Below are 16,172 nucleotides of genomic sequence, written 5' to 3' on the forward strand. Positions count from 1 at the left end.
TTTCATTGGTACCAAAAAATTACAGACATAATTTCAATTAGAATAAAGGTAACATTACTTTTAAAATATCCTTCGTCCAATGACCAAAGAACCACAAAGTAGTTTTGAGTGTATCTTTAACCCCTACATGTTCCAAGCTTTTCCAAAATTGCTACTCAACTTTTAGTTATTTGGGTGTCTGCCAATCACCCTTCTCTTGAAGTTTCAATATTTCTACCTAACTTCTCAAGGTATTTGAAAATACTCTCTCCCGAGGAACATTTCTAGCCCCAGTCCTGTGTTTGTGTTTATAGAAGAATGTATACTACAGATTGTTGTTTGATTTCTCAACATTGCCTAAATTCACATAACTGATGCACGGCAAAGTGATTGTATTTCCAGATCTATCCAGTAAAAAGTAGTTCCAATACTAAATTTCTTAAAAAGGATTGTAACTCATGGGTGTGTTTCTTCATCTCCCACTCATCACTCAACACTTTCTGATCATCCTGCCTCCGCAGCTTGAGGGAGTCTGCTTGGATTGTCAATGGCTTCTTTTATTCTAAATCCAACAGAAACTTTTGAGTCCTCAATAGTACTGAGTCTGAGCTGTATTTGACAAAGTGAACCATATCTTCAAAATACTTAAAATATGACTTTCATAATAATTTATCTTCCTGGCTTGTATATTTTTTGACCACTCAAATGAATGCTGGATTTAACCGGGGCTCTGTACCTGACAACTCCTTTCTATTATAATGCTCTACTCTTTCTATTCTTATTAGATTATATATTATAAGGTTATAGAATATTACATATTATATTGTAAGTTTACTCTTATATATTCTCACAGCATCATCATCATCATGTTTGCCAATAATCTCCAAACACGTATCTTTATCTCAAAATTCTATCTTGGCTTAAGGACAAAGTTTAACATAATACATAAAACTCTTAAGTTTTCTTTCTATATTTATCCCTCAAATTCATGCTTTATCCAGTAATGCCTGTCTGAGCAATTAGACCCACCCTTGATCCAGGCACTCAAGGAAGAACTATAAAGACATCATGTACTCTTCTACAACTTTTTCCTATCAATGAACATTTAGTTGATTTTATCATTGAAAGATCTTAAAATGTATCTACAAATACTTCCATACAGTTCAACACAGGCATTCTTGACAAACTCTACCTTTTGCAAAATCATGCACTGATAAAAACACAGATTATGGGGAAAACAGGATTAATGATAGACCACTCAAAACCTATGCAATTTTGTTTACCAGAGTATTAACAGTATTAACTCAAAACCTATGCAATTTTGTTCACCAGAGTATTAACAGTACTTCAGAAATAACTTGAATAATTCAGGCTGGCACAGCTTAAAATAACTGGGGGCTGTCTAGTAGATTAAAAATATTGTGTGTGTGTGTGTGTGTAAGGGTGTGTGTATGTGCTTGTGCACATGCATATATACATTCACAGTAGAAATACTAGCTAGTAGCTAGTCAACTATAAGGTGGGTACAGAAGAAGTGCAACCTTTTTCAGGAACTGTGTATCATATAAGTTGGAGATCAGGTTCAGCCACTCATTTTTTAAAAAAACGAAACTTCTTACTTTAAGATAATCATAAATATGCAGTTGTACGAAATAATATAGAGAGATTCTGTGTACTCTTTGCCCAGTTTCCCCAAATGATAATACTTTGCAAAATAATAGTTCAACATCAGAATCACGATATTGGCATTAGTACATTTGAGACACAGCTCATTTCTATCATCACAAAGATTCCTAATTCCATTCATCTCCCTCCTGTCCACACCCATTCTTTAAACTCTGGCAATTGGTAATCTGTTTTCTATTTCTATATTTACACATAAAACATAATTATAGTATAATAACATTGCATGCTATTTATGTATGTTAATATAGTATAATAAGATTTCAAAAATGTTATGTAAATGGAATCATAGAATATTTAACGTTTTGGGATTGGCTTTTTTATACAGGATGATTTTCTGGGAATATGTTTGTGTAAGTTGTTGCATGTATCAATTTTTTTCCCATTTAGTGTTAAGTATATTCCATGAACTGGGTGTATTATAGAACCTTCATACCTTGAAGGACATTTGGGTACTTTCCACTTATGCCTACTGCAAGTAAAGTTACTATAGACATTCTTGTATAGGGTTTTGTGTGAACATAAGTTTTTATTTCTTTGGGATAAAGGCTCAGGACTTTAATTTCTGGATCATATAGTAATTGCATTTTTTTGGAAAGAAACAGACAATGTATATTGCAGAGTTGTTATACTATTTTAAATTATGCCGATGTATATGTGGCTCAGTTTTCCTGCATCCTCACCAGCATTTGATGTTGTCACTATATTTTATTTTAGCCATTCTGATAGGTATGTAGGTTTTAATTTGAATTTCCCTACTGGCTAATTAAATTGAACATCTTTTCATGTGCTTATTTGACACTTGTATATCTTCTTCACTTTATGCCTTTTACTCATACTCTAATTGGATTGTTTGCTTTTTATTATTGAATTTTGAGAGTGCTTTATAAATTCTAGATATTCGTCCATTGTTGAATATGTGGTTTGGAAACATTTCTCTCACCTTGTAATTTATCTCCTTAACATCTCCTTGTTTCTTTACCTCTCACAAAGGAAAAGTTTTTAATTTTGTGGAATCTGATTTATTATTTTTTGCTTTTATATATCATGCTTTTGGTGTCAAGTCTAAGAAGACTTTGCCTAGCCTTAAGTCCTAAAGATTTTCTTCTGTTTTTGTTTTCCCTAAAAGTTTCAGAATTTCACATTTTATATTTATGTCTATAATCTATTTTGAGTTAATTTTTGTATAAAGTGTGAAAGTTAGGGCACAGCTCACTTTTTTGCCTATGAATATCCAAATGATCCAGCACTATTTGTTGAAAATGCCATATTTTCTCAGTGAATTACTTTTAAAACTTCATCAAAAACATCAACTAGGCATATTTATATGGTTTTATGTCTGTGTTCTCTACTCTTCTACTTTGATCTATATGTTTATCCCTCTGCCTATAAACCACAGTCTTGTATTTTGCAGCTACATGATAAGTCTTGAAATTTTCATTTTCACTCAGTTCAATGTATTCTCTTATCTCCCTTGAGACTTCTTCTTTGACTCACGGGTTATTCAGAAATGTTTAGTTTCAAGTATTTGGAAATTTTCCTATCTTCCTCTTATTGATTTTTAGCTTGATTCCATTGTGTTTTTGAGAATGCACTCTGTATGATTTCAGTTCTCCTACACTGTTGAGACATTTTATGGCCCTAGATATGGTCTATCTTAGTAAATACTCAATGGGCACTTGAAGAGAAGATCTATCCCGCCATTGTTCAGTTGGATGTTCCATCAATGCTGATTAGATTTTGTTGGTTGATGGAGTTGTTGAATTCTTCTGTACCCTTTCTGGTTTTTGGTTCCATTGTTCTACCAACTGTTAAGAATTGAGTGCTAAATTTTTCAACCATAATTTTGGATTTGTCTATTTCTATTTTCAGGTCTATCAGTTTTCGTTTCATGTATTTTGCAGTTCTGTTGTTAGATGTATATACAGGTAGGATTACTATTCCTGGTGGATTGATTCTTTTATCATAATATAAAATTCTTGTCTCTGAAAAACCAGGGACCTCAAAACATCATTCCTTGGATTCCAGAGCACCTGGTTGGTCTGCCTATTTCTCTCCACCTTTCAGAGTTTTCTTAAGTTCATTTTATATACAATTGCCGGGGCTTTTAGTTATACTTAGTCAAAAGAATAGGAAAAAGTATGTTACTCTAAATTCCCAGAAAAAGAAATATCAGGTGCTCATTTTAACTTTCTTAGAGCTGAAAAGTGCCTGTTTATGCAGTAGACAGAGGAATTTCTCTTTCTTGCTTAAAGCTATTTTTCCATTCCCACTATTACTGCTCTATGAATACAGGAAAAAGTTGATATGAAAAAATACAAACTCTATGTTATACGGACACAATTCTTCTATTTGACTACTTGGATGAGCTAATTTGTGTTACAGAAACACACATTGTAACAGGACAGATGGGGTTTTCTTCTGCCCACTGACTTAACACTTGGTTCAAGTTCTTTTTACTTCTCGTTCCCAGGGAGAACTAAAAGAGAACTTTTACAAATGTAAATATGATTATAGCCCTCCCATGTATTACTCTTAGAATAAATTGCAAAACAGAAGACCCCGAATCATCTTTCTCTACCTATTCTAACATTACATTCTTGGTAAAAATGTCTGTCTTTCTATAGCTCAGAAACATGCTAAGCTTTGTTAGTTCCTGGAATAGTCAGAGTTCTTTTGTACCTCAGGATCTCTGAATATGACTTTCCCCATATTTGAAATGCTCGCAGATTTACATTGCCTACTTTGATTCACCCTTTAGGTACCAAATTAACAATAAGTATCTTAGAAAAACCACCATGGTATCCAAGATTTGATTATTCATCTTTCTATACATTAAGATGCTCTTCTTTGTTTTTCTCAACACACACATTCACTTGATACCCTGAGGCCTATGTTCCCCAGCTGACCTTTTTAATGGCCCTTTCTCCCACAACCACGGGTATAATAATGAGTACACACCACACAGTTGGTCCTAAGGCACCTTGGGCTCCTCGTCTGACACTGTTTCCAAGAAAGAGCAAGGAGCTCAGTCAGCTTCACTAAGCTCTTCATACAGTAGGTGGAGAAAAAGAAACAATGACGCAGGCACATACATACACGCACACACTCATGCATACAAAACACCCAAGCACTCATGCATATCCTTGGGCCAGCTTTTCTTCATGGTAGGTGCAGGGTGTCTAGAATTCACCCGAGGAGACTATTGCTGCCTGTTCCTTGAGCCTCAGGGCATGACTCTCTCTTTCTGACCCGCCCATCTGTCACCATGCTAGCTCCTTCAAAGAATCCCTTCCATCAGGAAATATTCTCCTCGTTTGAACACTTGGGGGATGGCTGAGGGTCATCAAAAAGGCAGAGGTCATGTCTCTGGTTAACTGCTGTAGCACAGTTTTTAGCACAGCTGCTAAACTGTCAAGAAATAATTATTAAATGATGGAATTAAAAAACCAATGAAAGAAATAAAATAGGACTAAATAACTAAACTTTCACACATTTGCTCTTCTTAACTTTCAGGGATGTTAATGAAATTGGGAGTGACATAAGATCTTCAAATTAAATATGGTAAATTGAATGTACTTTGTTATTCCAGCTCCATTTCCTTCTGAAACTTCACTAAAATTGCAGTAAATTTTTTAAAAGGCACGAACCAAAAGGTCAAAAAGAACGAAATGAGAGATAATAGAAGGAAATAAGTGTATTTCAAAAAAAATTTGGAAACAGGAGAATGGAGTAATGGTGGAAACCATGCTGACAACAGTAAGTTTAGGTAAAGTATGCACACCACAAGATCTCCAACCCCCTACTCCCCCTGCTTCACACACACACAGAATGCTCAAAGCCAAACAATCATGAGAAAGAAAAGTACAATTCTTTGGGAAAATGGATCTCCAAAAACAGAAAAAAAATAGCTACAGGTCTTTAACACTCCTCAATGGCATGTTCAGTGCACAGCAATGGATACACCACCATTCCATCATGTTAGATCCTCATAATTAAATATGAATATGAAAGTAAAGAATAAAAAATATTTGTGAAAAGTCTCTATACTGACATATCCAGGCCCCCCAAAAATCAATCTGAAATATGTTAGGACAAAGAAAAAATACTGTAAAATTTCAAAAATATATATATATGTATATATAGTTTTTTTTTCAAAAAAAAGAGAAGATACTGCATTATTAAAACACGGAAGAGTCTACTGAAAAAAGAAAGTCAAATAATTAGAATTATAAGTGCTTTTTGGAATAAAACTATGAGATCAAAAAAGACAAATTCGAAAAATGGGATGGAAAAAAAATTAAGGAAATCTTCTGAGAAATAAGACAAAATTAAAAAGCAATGAAATATCAGTGAAAGAAATAAGAAATTTAGAAAATTATTTTAAGAGATTCAATATCAATAATATAAATTTAAAGAAAAAGAGGAAATTAAATAGATGTAAACTAACAAATAAATTATACCAGATTGTTTTTGAGTACTGAAGTTATCAATGTTTAAACTGAAATAACTTTCTGTGTACTGTATACAATTAATGAAACACACATACACACACACCCAATTGTATCATTATGGATTTTTAGAACGTAGGAATCAGAATGATACTCTCTCATTAGTAACAAGATGTAAAAGAAATAGAACATTAACACTAAACATCTAAGCAGGACTACATATAATAAAACTACAGAAAACAAAACCTGGGAGCTACCCAAATGTCCAAAGTCAAGTGGGTAAATACAGTGGGATATAGCCATGTATTGGATTATTGTGTAGTAGTAATAGTACATATTATAATTCCATATATATAATCTGACAAAAATAATTTTGAGATAATGGAGTCAGAAAAAAGTAATATATACTCTTTTCTACTCTTTTTGCTTATGAAAAGTACAAAAGACATAAAACTAATCTATTGTGCTAGAGGTTAGGATAAAAGTTATGCTATGAAAAAGTGACTAGGGAATAGCACAAGGGGGTACTTGCAGGGTTCAAGATGTGTCTTTTCTTGATCTGGATGCTTATTGCATATGATTGTTTAACGTGTGAACATTCATTAAGATATACATTTATGTCTTTGCACATTTGTATAAAGTTTATACTTCATAAAAGTTTTTTTTTTTTTTTTTTTTTTTTTTTTTTTAAGGAACTACCAGATTAGAGCAAATGGATATCCCTGGGGAATAGATGTGTAGTGAGCATAATGGATATCCCTGGGGAATAGATGTGTAGTGAGCATAAAGGATAATCAGATAAATGAGAGTAGGGTAGAAAATTTTAATTCTGTTGTCAAATGAAAAAATGAGGCAATCATTAACTTCAACTTAAAAACAAATATCATATAAGAAATGTAACTGAATCACAGTGTTCTACGATTATAATATTTATATAATCATAATAAAAAAAACAGAATACTTCTTGATGAAAATGGTGATTATATTATAATTGGAGGATTGGGGATAGAAGCTCAGTGTGGAACTAGACATGAAAGACAAGAGATTATCATTCAAAATAAGAAATTAACACATAATTTCTAAAACAGAAATATCAAAAAGTAATGATATAATATGGAAGAAAACTCTCAAAAAACAAACATATTAAAAATCATATAATCTAAGCAGCAGGAATTTATATTTAGGAATGATTAGACAAAGATCTGATATTTTTATTAGCCTAATAATAATTATTAATTTTTAAATGATGTGTATGTATTACCTTTATAAATAAATAATAATTTTAAAGATCATATCTAAAGAGAAGTCTAGTTGGATTAGATACTTAAAGCTACTCAATCTAAAATTTATGATTATTTTTTAAAAAAATTTTGTTGTTAACATATTTTCTATTTTTTGTTTCATCATCCCAATTTGGTCTTAATGTGAGCCATTTTAAGGGCTAGTGCAAAGCTGTACAAGTATTTTGAGAGTCAACAAATGTTGATGTTTATACTGACTTGAGCTTTTTGAAAAAACAATGCTTGACTAATGTTTGTTTTTAAAACATTAGTAACATTTTAATTTGTTACCATAATTGTTCTGCCCCCAAATAGGGTTAGAAATCTGGTTGAAATCTAGATGGCACTTTCAGATGTTCTCATGTAGAAACATACTTTTTGGCACCTAAAAATGAAAGGTGTCATGGAATAGTCATTTCTAGAAGGTAGAATCCTGTAGTTTGGCTTTGAAGAAGTGATAAATATAATTTACTTATTGGAAATAATATATATATATTTGTTATAATAATGTCTGAAAGTGCAAAATATATTTTATTACTAATATGTATGTATTTTTCAATGTACATGTTCAATAGTGGGCATGTTTCAAATTATTAAGTAATGTTCAGTCAAAAAACAAAGAAGAACACATAAATTGTTCCTTGTATAACTGGTGCTCAGGAGATAAGAGTTATGTTGTATTATTCTTAATGCAGAACCCACATTGGCTTAGGAGGAAAGAATTAAGGCAGGACTGGCTTAAAGAAATACTCTAGCTGTTAAAATAAGTGACTTGGAAATGAGTCTGAAGTAGCTTCATACAGGCTCTTGAACCAGTTTGCTAAATATAAACACTTAATTCTGCTGCTTCTGCTAACGGGCAATCCAGAGATGGCTTTGGTATCATTTAATAAATACTGCTTCAGAACAGCCAAAATGGCTTAGTCAATTTTCAGTCATAGAAGAGCATATCTTATAAGTAATCGATGAGCCTTCACCAGTCACTGTATTTGACAAAAACAAACAAAACAAAACAAAACAAAAAAGATGAAAAAGACATGTTTCCTGACTTCACCTCACCTTAAAGAAGTCACCAACTGAGAAGCATAGAAAGACAGACAGATGATCAAAAATCACTGTATAGTTTTAGTAAAAGGAATTCACAACATACTATGAGAGTACCAAAAATAAGTATGTAATACCAAATAATAGACCCAGTGAATTATTAGGAGCAAAGGAATTTTCTGAAAAAGTGAAGCTAGTCCTAATTCTCAAAGGAAAAATGGTCTTTTCTGGACACATAGTGAAGATGGAATTATTCCAGGCATGTGAGTATTCCAAGGGACATCACAAGTATGATCTTGGAGTTGAGAGAGTGTTTGTATGTTTGTAGGACTGGGGTAGAAATTCCTAATTTACTATTGCTTGACCACAGACTTCAATACAAGAAGTGGCAGAAAACAAAATCGAAAAGGAGGCAGGAAACAGTTTGCAGAGGTACTTGAATCCAGAGCTAATTTTCACTTTATCTTATGGGCATCAACCAGGAGATAAATTTCTGGGAGCAACAGAGAAGCTAACTTTGAGTACCACAATACAAGTACAGAAAACAACAGATGAAAGCTACACCAAGGGCCACAGTGATGAAGATGGAGAAAACAGGGACAACATAAGAAAGCTCAGCAGGACCAGGTAGTTGGTAAGATAGAATATAAAAGAGAATGCGAGTTAAAGGTAACTTTCAGGCGCCTGATTGGCTGATGCTGCCAGCTAATGAGAAAAAAATAAAATAAAATATGGTTAAAATGCAGAGATTGTGAGTTCAGTTTTAAACATATTGAGTTTTCTGAAAGAACTATCCAGCAGGAAGTTAGGACTCAGGGAATGGTACATATGGAAAGAGAGAGATATCAGTGTAAGAGTGAAAAGCAAATACCCGATAAATTAAACCACTAAGGAGTAGATAAACTTTTACATTGGCAAATCCTGGGGAAATAGTAATCTTTTAGAAGATAAGATAGGATACCCAATTGAGAAGGAATAAATAATCAGAAAAGTATAAGAAGAATGAGAAGATGAGATGTTGTAGACACCAAGGGAAAATTTTGAGTAGAATGGAGTGATTGAAGCGTCCAGTGTAACAGAGACGTCCAGTAACCTAGGAATTGGAAACTGTTTAACTTATTTAATAATTAGAAGCTCATCATTAGCAAAAATGAGAGCTGTTTAAGTAGAGATGTGATAACTAAGGACAGGCTTCAGGTTATCCCTAGAAAATTTTACATTCCATCTTCTAAAATCTAGTGTTCACCCAACATTATGCATTATCTATTAACATTTGTTCTTGATTACTAATATATCCATTTATACTAAACATGCCTTTCTCTTTTGCTTCACGAGAAACAGTAGCTTATAGTGGGTGTCAACAATTGTGAAGGATCTGAGCTTTTAGCATACAGGTAAAAACAAGTTACCCTGCCATAATTATAAGGATAATCAAAGAACAGATGTCATTCCTTGGTCAGAGTGACCTATAATAGGACTGTATTACACTCAGACCAAGAGCAGTGGCCAGAGTGTCGGGATTCGCATTCAACACTATCCACTTCTTCTACCTACGCTATCTTGGGCTTTGGTGAATTTTCACAGAAATATGCCACCCCATTGACCAGCCTAATTAATCTGACCAAGAGAATCTAGAACCAAATTTATTTATTTTTCTCTATACAGTATTTAGTTAGGAACCTATCAATAGGACTTCAAGAAGCAACAAGAATTCAACTTGAAGTATTGACCTCAACCATGCTTCCCAGGACCTGAACACAAACGTTAAATGGTGAACAAATCTTTTAAACCTTCAGGATCTAACTTAGAGAGACAGGTCGATTTCTCCCTAAGGTTTAGTATTGACCTCGACACTGATTTGAGATATTTATCTAGGTACTGCAGGATATGTTAGAGATTTACAGACTGCGTGCCATAAGGAGGAAGCCTAAGGTAACTCTATCACCCAGAACTACCCTGGACAGTGAGTTGAGACTGACCTGAATGCCTTCCACGGCTGAGGTGGAGCCACTGACAATTTTGGCTAAATTCAGGTTGCATTTTCCTGCCATGTCTCCTTAGCCTCCTGGAATATGTAATGGCTCCTCAGCCTTTCCTTGATTCTCATGACCTTGAAACTTTTCCTGTCATTTTCTTAGAATGACTCTCAATTTGAGCTTGATGGTATTTTTTATAACTATTAAAGTTATGCATTATTGGAAAGAAAACCACAAAATTGATGCATTTTTCTCAGTGCCTAAATGATGCTAAATCTTCTTTCTGGCAATGCTAACTTAGAGAACTTGGTTAAGATAGTGTCACTTTTCTCTGCTGAATAGTTACTAACTATTCTTTTTGTAATTAATACATATTTACTTGAGGGGAGATACTTTGAGAAGATGCATGTATTCCATTTTTTCTATAATTTTTGTTCACTGACCTAAAAAACATTTTCAGATCTTGCCCGTGGGAAGTTTTGTTGTGGAGTTTTAATGGTGACTTTATTCTTCCTTTATTTTTATACATTTATCATTATTTCTTTTCTGAGCAAGAGCTGTGCCTTATCCTTATTTATATGACTTGATTATTTATTATACAGTTATGGAATCATGAATGTTTATTTTGTTCTTTGACTTATAATCCAATACTATTTATCATTAATTCTAAAGTTGCTTAATTAATTATCATTAATTCTAAAGTTGCTCCAAGTACTTTCAAGTGTTAATCATGAGCAAATTATTTTACTCCATCTATCCACCTAAAGAGCATACATTTTTGTTGGTTGTTGGTTGTTCTTATTTCTCTATACCATCATTCACTACCATGCGATGGTTGATCAATATTTAGAGGACCTTCAGCATAAACTCTAAAAGTATGGGTTATATGTTGCTTTTATCAAGGAGCAGAATAATGTACATAGAAACAGATAATGGACAACAAGAGATAAATATGAAGTGAAGCTACCTTCTGGTTTACCTTCCTCTACATTTCCACCATACTCCTCATTTCTACCCACAGCCAGGCCTGCAGTTAATCAAACGAGACAGTAAGCAGTACGTGCCATAAAGCATTACTTCTCAATCTGCTTAATTATACAGCAGGTAGCAAGGCCATGGCTCTGAGTTACCGTAACCTAAATGACTTCTCACTCCTAGCAAGCTGCCTGACCATCTCTGTGCCGGCTACAGGAGCTGTATGCATTCAATCACTGTAGCCTTGTCCAGCTGATAACTTGACACTGCTTATTTACCTTGAAACTGACTGAAAAGTGCCAAGTCTTTATTCTTGCGAACCTCTGAATCCATTTGAGACTTAGGCATCTTACCAATCGTGGCTTGAATAAACAAGAAGATAACCAAGCACACAACATTCTGACTCCTATGGCCACCATCTCTGCAGATGTACCTCGTCTTCATCGAGGTTTCCTGTCATTGTGATATGGCAAATTGCAAACACAGTAGGAAAGACCTGCAGTCCATCACAGTGGGACTAAAATTGCTTACAAAGAGAATGGGAAGAACAGAAAAGCATTTGTGGAAACATAACTCTACCCTCAAAAATAATCCGGAACATATCTTGACTTTCTACCAGGAGAGCCTGGGAAACTAGGTACGTGAAGGGTGGCCTGAGAAAGGTCAGTGTTTCTTTGTACCTTTTCTCAGCAGTGTTCCCTCAATGGCTTTCCCATCTGCTCACCTCATAAAAATAAACTTCAAATGGCATTTTCTGTTTGAATCAATACCTCAGGACAACATTCACCTTGCTCCTTTCATAGTGTTTAGCTTTGATTCAATTTTCAGTAAGCCTAGATTCTTGACTCTGATGACCTCGAACTCAGAGGTTCTTAGGTCTTCTCTCCAAGTTAAGTAATTGAAAAACCAACTCAGCAATACAAAGGTGATTTTTTTAAGTTGATCTATCTTTTATTTTGTAATAAAACAATTTTTCCTGGCACTTCAGAGTATGAGAAACATCATACTGTTAGATAATGCTAAAGTTTTATGTGCCTGTAAATCAAGAATAACACTAAATTTCACAGAACATTTTCACACAGATTTTCATCAAGTGACACAACTCCATTTTCTCATAAAAATCAGGAGGATTACAAATGAATCTTGGTTTTTTAAGGTAATTATGACAACCAGGAGATGATGGAATGGTAGTTTTTTGTTTGTTCTATCCTAAAAACGTTTCAAAGTAATGTAAGTAAAGCAGTATGTGTGTCCAGAATGATTCGATATGCTTCCTAGCTTTAATGGGTGTAGATTCTATTTCAGCAAAATTACATTTAGCACAGGTTCTTACTAACTATAATCCTTTTTCAAGTGTGCCTATGGAAAGTATGACTCAATGTTCTCTATAGTGATTTATAAGAAGTAGAAAGAGTACTTTCATTATTAATGTCCCACTGATTAAGCATATCATTCCCAACAACAGTGATTTGATTATAGCAGGTACCTCATGATCTACACGGTTAGGGAACTACACAAATATCTAGTTAGTCAGGACATGACAACTTGTTTAAATTCAAATAATGCTACAGAAACCACAGTATATGTTGTTGTTATTTTTATATTTTAGTTTTATAACAGCTAAGGTGATACCCTATTTTAAGCAATGGATGAAGAGCTATGAAATAAATAATTAACTCTACAAAAATGTGATTCATTTTTATAATACATACTTTTAGCCTCAGCAAGTTTAAACACCTAACTTTTAGTGAGTAGCACCAAATATCAACCTGTTTTCATTTATATTTGCCAGAGGAATGACTGCAGCGTGTACAAGACTGATGTTCATGAGAAAGTCATGACTGTGGCCACACATCTTTATCTTGGCATACATTTGTAGTTATTTTCAGTGGATTTTAAAAGGAAAGTGATGGAAAGCCTAACTTACTAAAACTGGATTTCCCATAGGAGTTAGAAAAGTGAACTTAAAGGTGTATCCTCATTGTTTCTTGAAAGGGCATGTTCTATGACTTTCTCTGTGATCTATGCTGATCAGTCCGGTAAAAGACTGTGAGTAGGAAAACTTGCTCTGTTGCTTGGAATGTGGAGAAATGCCTACTTATTATCTACTTTTAGGGCAAAGAAGTTTCTTAAAATGTAAGATAATTATAACTCCTCCCTATAATACATGACTTTATATTGGATCTATACTCATATATAGAGTCTAAGATCTTGTTCTTTTCTTCTGGTTTCTTAATTAAGATTCATTTAACTTTGTATAACTTTTTAGGATCAGCACTTGCTCTGTGAGCATATTTAAGACAGCTGCTTTAAATCACTATCAAATCCAATATCTAGATTTGCTCAGGGATAGTTTCTGGCCATTTCTTTTTGTCCTATGAATAGATCCATACTTTCCTGTTTCCTTGCATGCCTTTAATTTCTTTTTGAAAACTGGATATTTTATATATTATAATGTGATAACATTGGAAATCAGATTCTCCCCCTACCCAGAGTTTGTTCTTATGGATTGTTCAGAATTTCAGGTGTCCACATATTTAGTGACTTTTAGAAATTATCTTTTCAAAGACTGTATTTCTTTTCATGTGTGGTCACTGAAGTCCGTATCCCATTATTTCACTGGTCAGCTAGTGGTTTGACAGAGATTTCCTTAAATGCCTATGGCCACAAAGAAAATACACTGTTCTGGTCTTTTCAGAATGGCTTTGTGCAGGGCACTTCTTCAATGCTAAGCCCAGTCATCTATAACTCTGCTTTAGTTTTCATGGAGCACAAAGATCAGCCATTGGTGTAAACCTAAGATCCTTGTATATTTTCTGAGTATGTATCCAGCCCTGGGCATGTGTGTGGCACTCCAGATTCCCTAGTATACCTTGGAGCCCTTCCAAGCCTTTATTCCTCCAAGAATTTCCTCCTCAGCCTCTTCCGTTCCATGCTTTTGAGTTTGACTACTACTTGCTCTGCCTGTCTCCCTTGCTCCAGGAAGCTTCGGGTGGAACACGTCTTTACGTGCTTTCTAATCTGCTGCTAGGAAAGCTTCTGCAACCCAAGAGGGTACTGAAACAAAGGCCAGCCTCTACACTGATCAAAATGCATAAAAACAATTTATTTTTAGAACAAGATCTATATTGTTTTCCTCCCTAAACCTTTTCACCACCAAAACAAGCAAGCTTCCCCAGGAACATTGGCAATGGCTGGTGCTAACCTGGGGAGTGGGAAATGGTAGGTAGGCTAATTCATCAAAATGTAGTAGCCTCATTCTTCATTAAGCACCCTCCTGGTTATCTAAGTTTTTTATTTGGTTCCAGACTTCTGAAAACGTTGATTCTGTCAGTTTTTGCCAGCCTAATGCTCCAGTGGAGGGATCAATTTTTGGAACTCTCTACTGTGTTATTTCTGTGACATCAATACACACAAAGATCTTTCAACAACTCATGCCAAAGTGGTGGACGAATATCAATTGTAAAATATCTAGAAATAAATTATAGTCAAATTGTTACACGGCATAACCAATGAAGGTGACTTTTTAAAAAAGGACTTGGAAAAATTGTCATAACTATTTCAAAACAAGAAAGAGAAAGATAATAATTAATATTCATCTAAAAGTTTTGTAATACAAGGATCAAATAAAAAAGAAATGATAGAAAAGGAAATTATAATGAGTACACAATATCAATTTTTTAAAATAGCATGACATCTGAAAAAAACATCAAAGATTAAGTCACAGGAAAGGGAAGTAATAGATTCATGGAAAACTAACTCAAGAAACTGAAGATAAATTCTACAAAATTAGATATGAAATTAAAAATGATGACTGGTACAGAGATCATCAAAGAATGATAAAAGTATAATATGGCACTTATAAAAATATATTTGAAAACTTGCATGATATGACTTATTTTTAGGAAAATATCAATTAACAAAAAAAGACACTAAAAGAAATATAAAAGAAAATGTAACCAAATAATTCATATATAAAATGTTGATGATTAATTCATCTAAAAATTTACCCATCTCAAAAAAAAGCATTAATTACAGAAGGAATCACAGAAGAATATTATCAGTTAATCGAAAGACAGACTACACCAAATCTATGTCTATAATTCCAGAATTTAATAAAAATAAGAAGGCACTCAGAATTGAAATCAGCAGAACACTGATTTCCTAACTCAATAAAGGCACACAAAATAATGACAGCTACACATCAATCCACTTTGACTATAAATGCAGAACTATTACTTAAAATCACAGCAAATAGATTTCAGTTGTACTATGCAAGATCAATATACCAATAAATAGCATTCAAAGGAGTTTTGTATTCATAACCATGATTAAATATATTGATAGGCCAAAGAATTTAAGCCCCATGACAAATTCCAGAGAAACAGAAATAGCCTTTGATAAAGGCCAGTTGCAATCATTTAAAACACTTTTTGAAAAGACACTAAAGTGATATATGAATATATGTGTATTTATATATGTATTTATATTATTTATATATTATATATAATCAATCTATTCTCTTTTAAAGTTTCATTCAAATATAATCAATACAATTCAGCACCAATTACTTTAAAAACTTTAACAGCAATAGTATGAATTATACGTATGTGGACATATATTTAAATAAAATACATTTATAGGATGCATGTGTATATTATTGTATAATCCTACCTATTTTGATAAAAGCTTTCAATGAAATAGTAATTGATTTATTATTTCTTGTTATATTCAGATGATAGAAATAATGGGAATTTATTATGCCAGTTGGTTAAAAATTAATC

This window comes from Mesoplodon bidens (assembly GCF_964165515.1).
Source record: "Mesoplodon bidens genome assembly, chromosome: 2".
Taxonomy (NCBI): Eukaryota; Metazoa; Chordata; class Mammalia; order Artiodactyla; family Ziphiidae; genus Mesoplodon; species Mesoplodon bidens.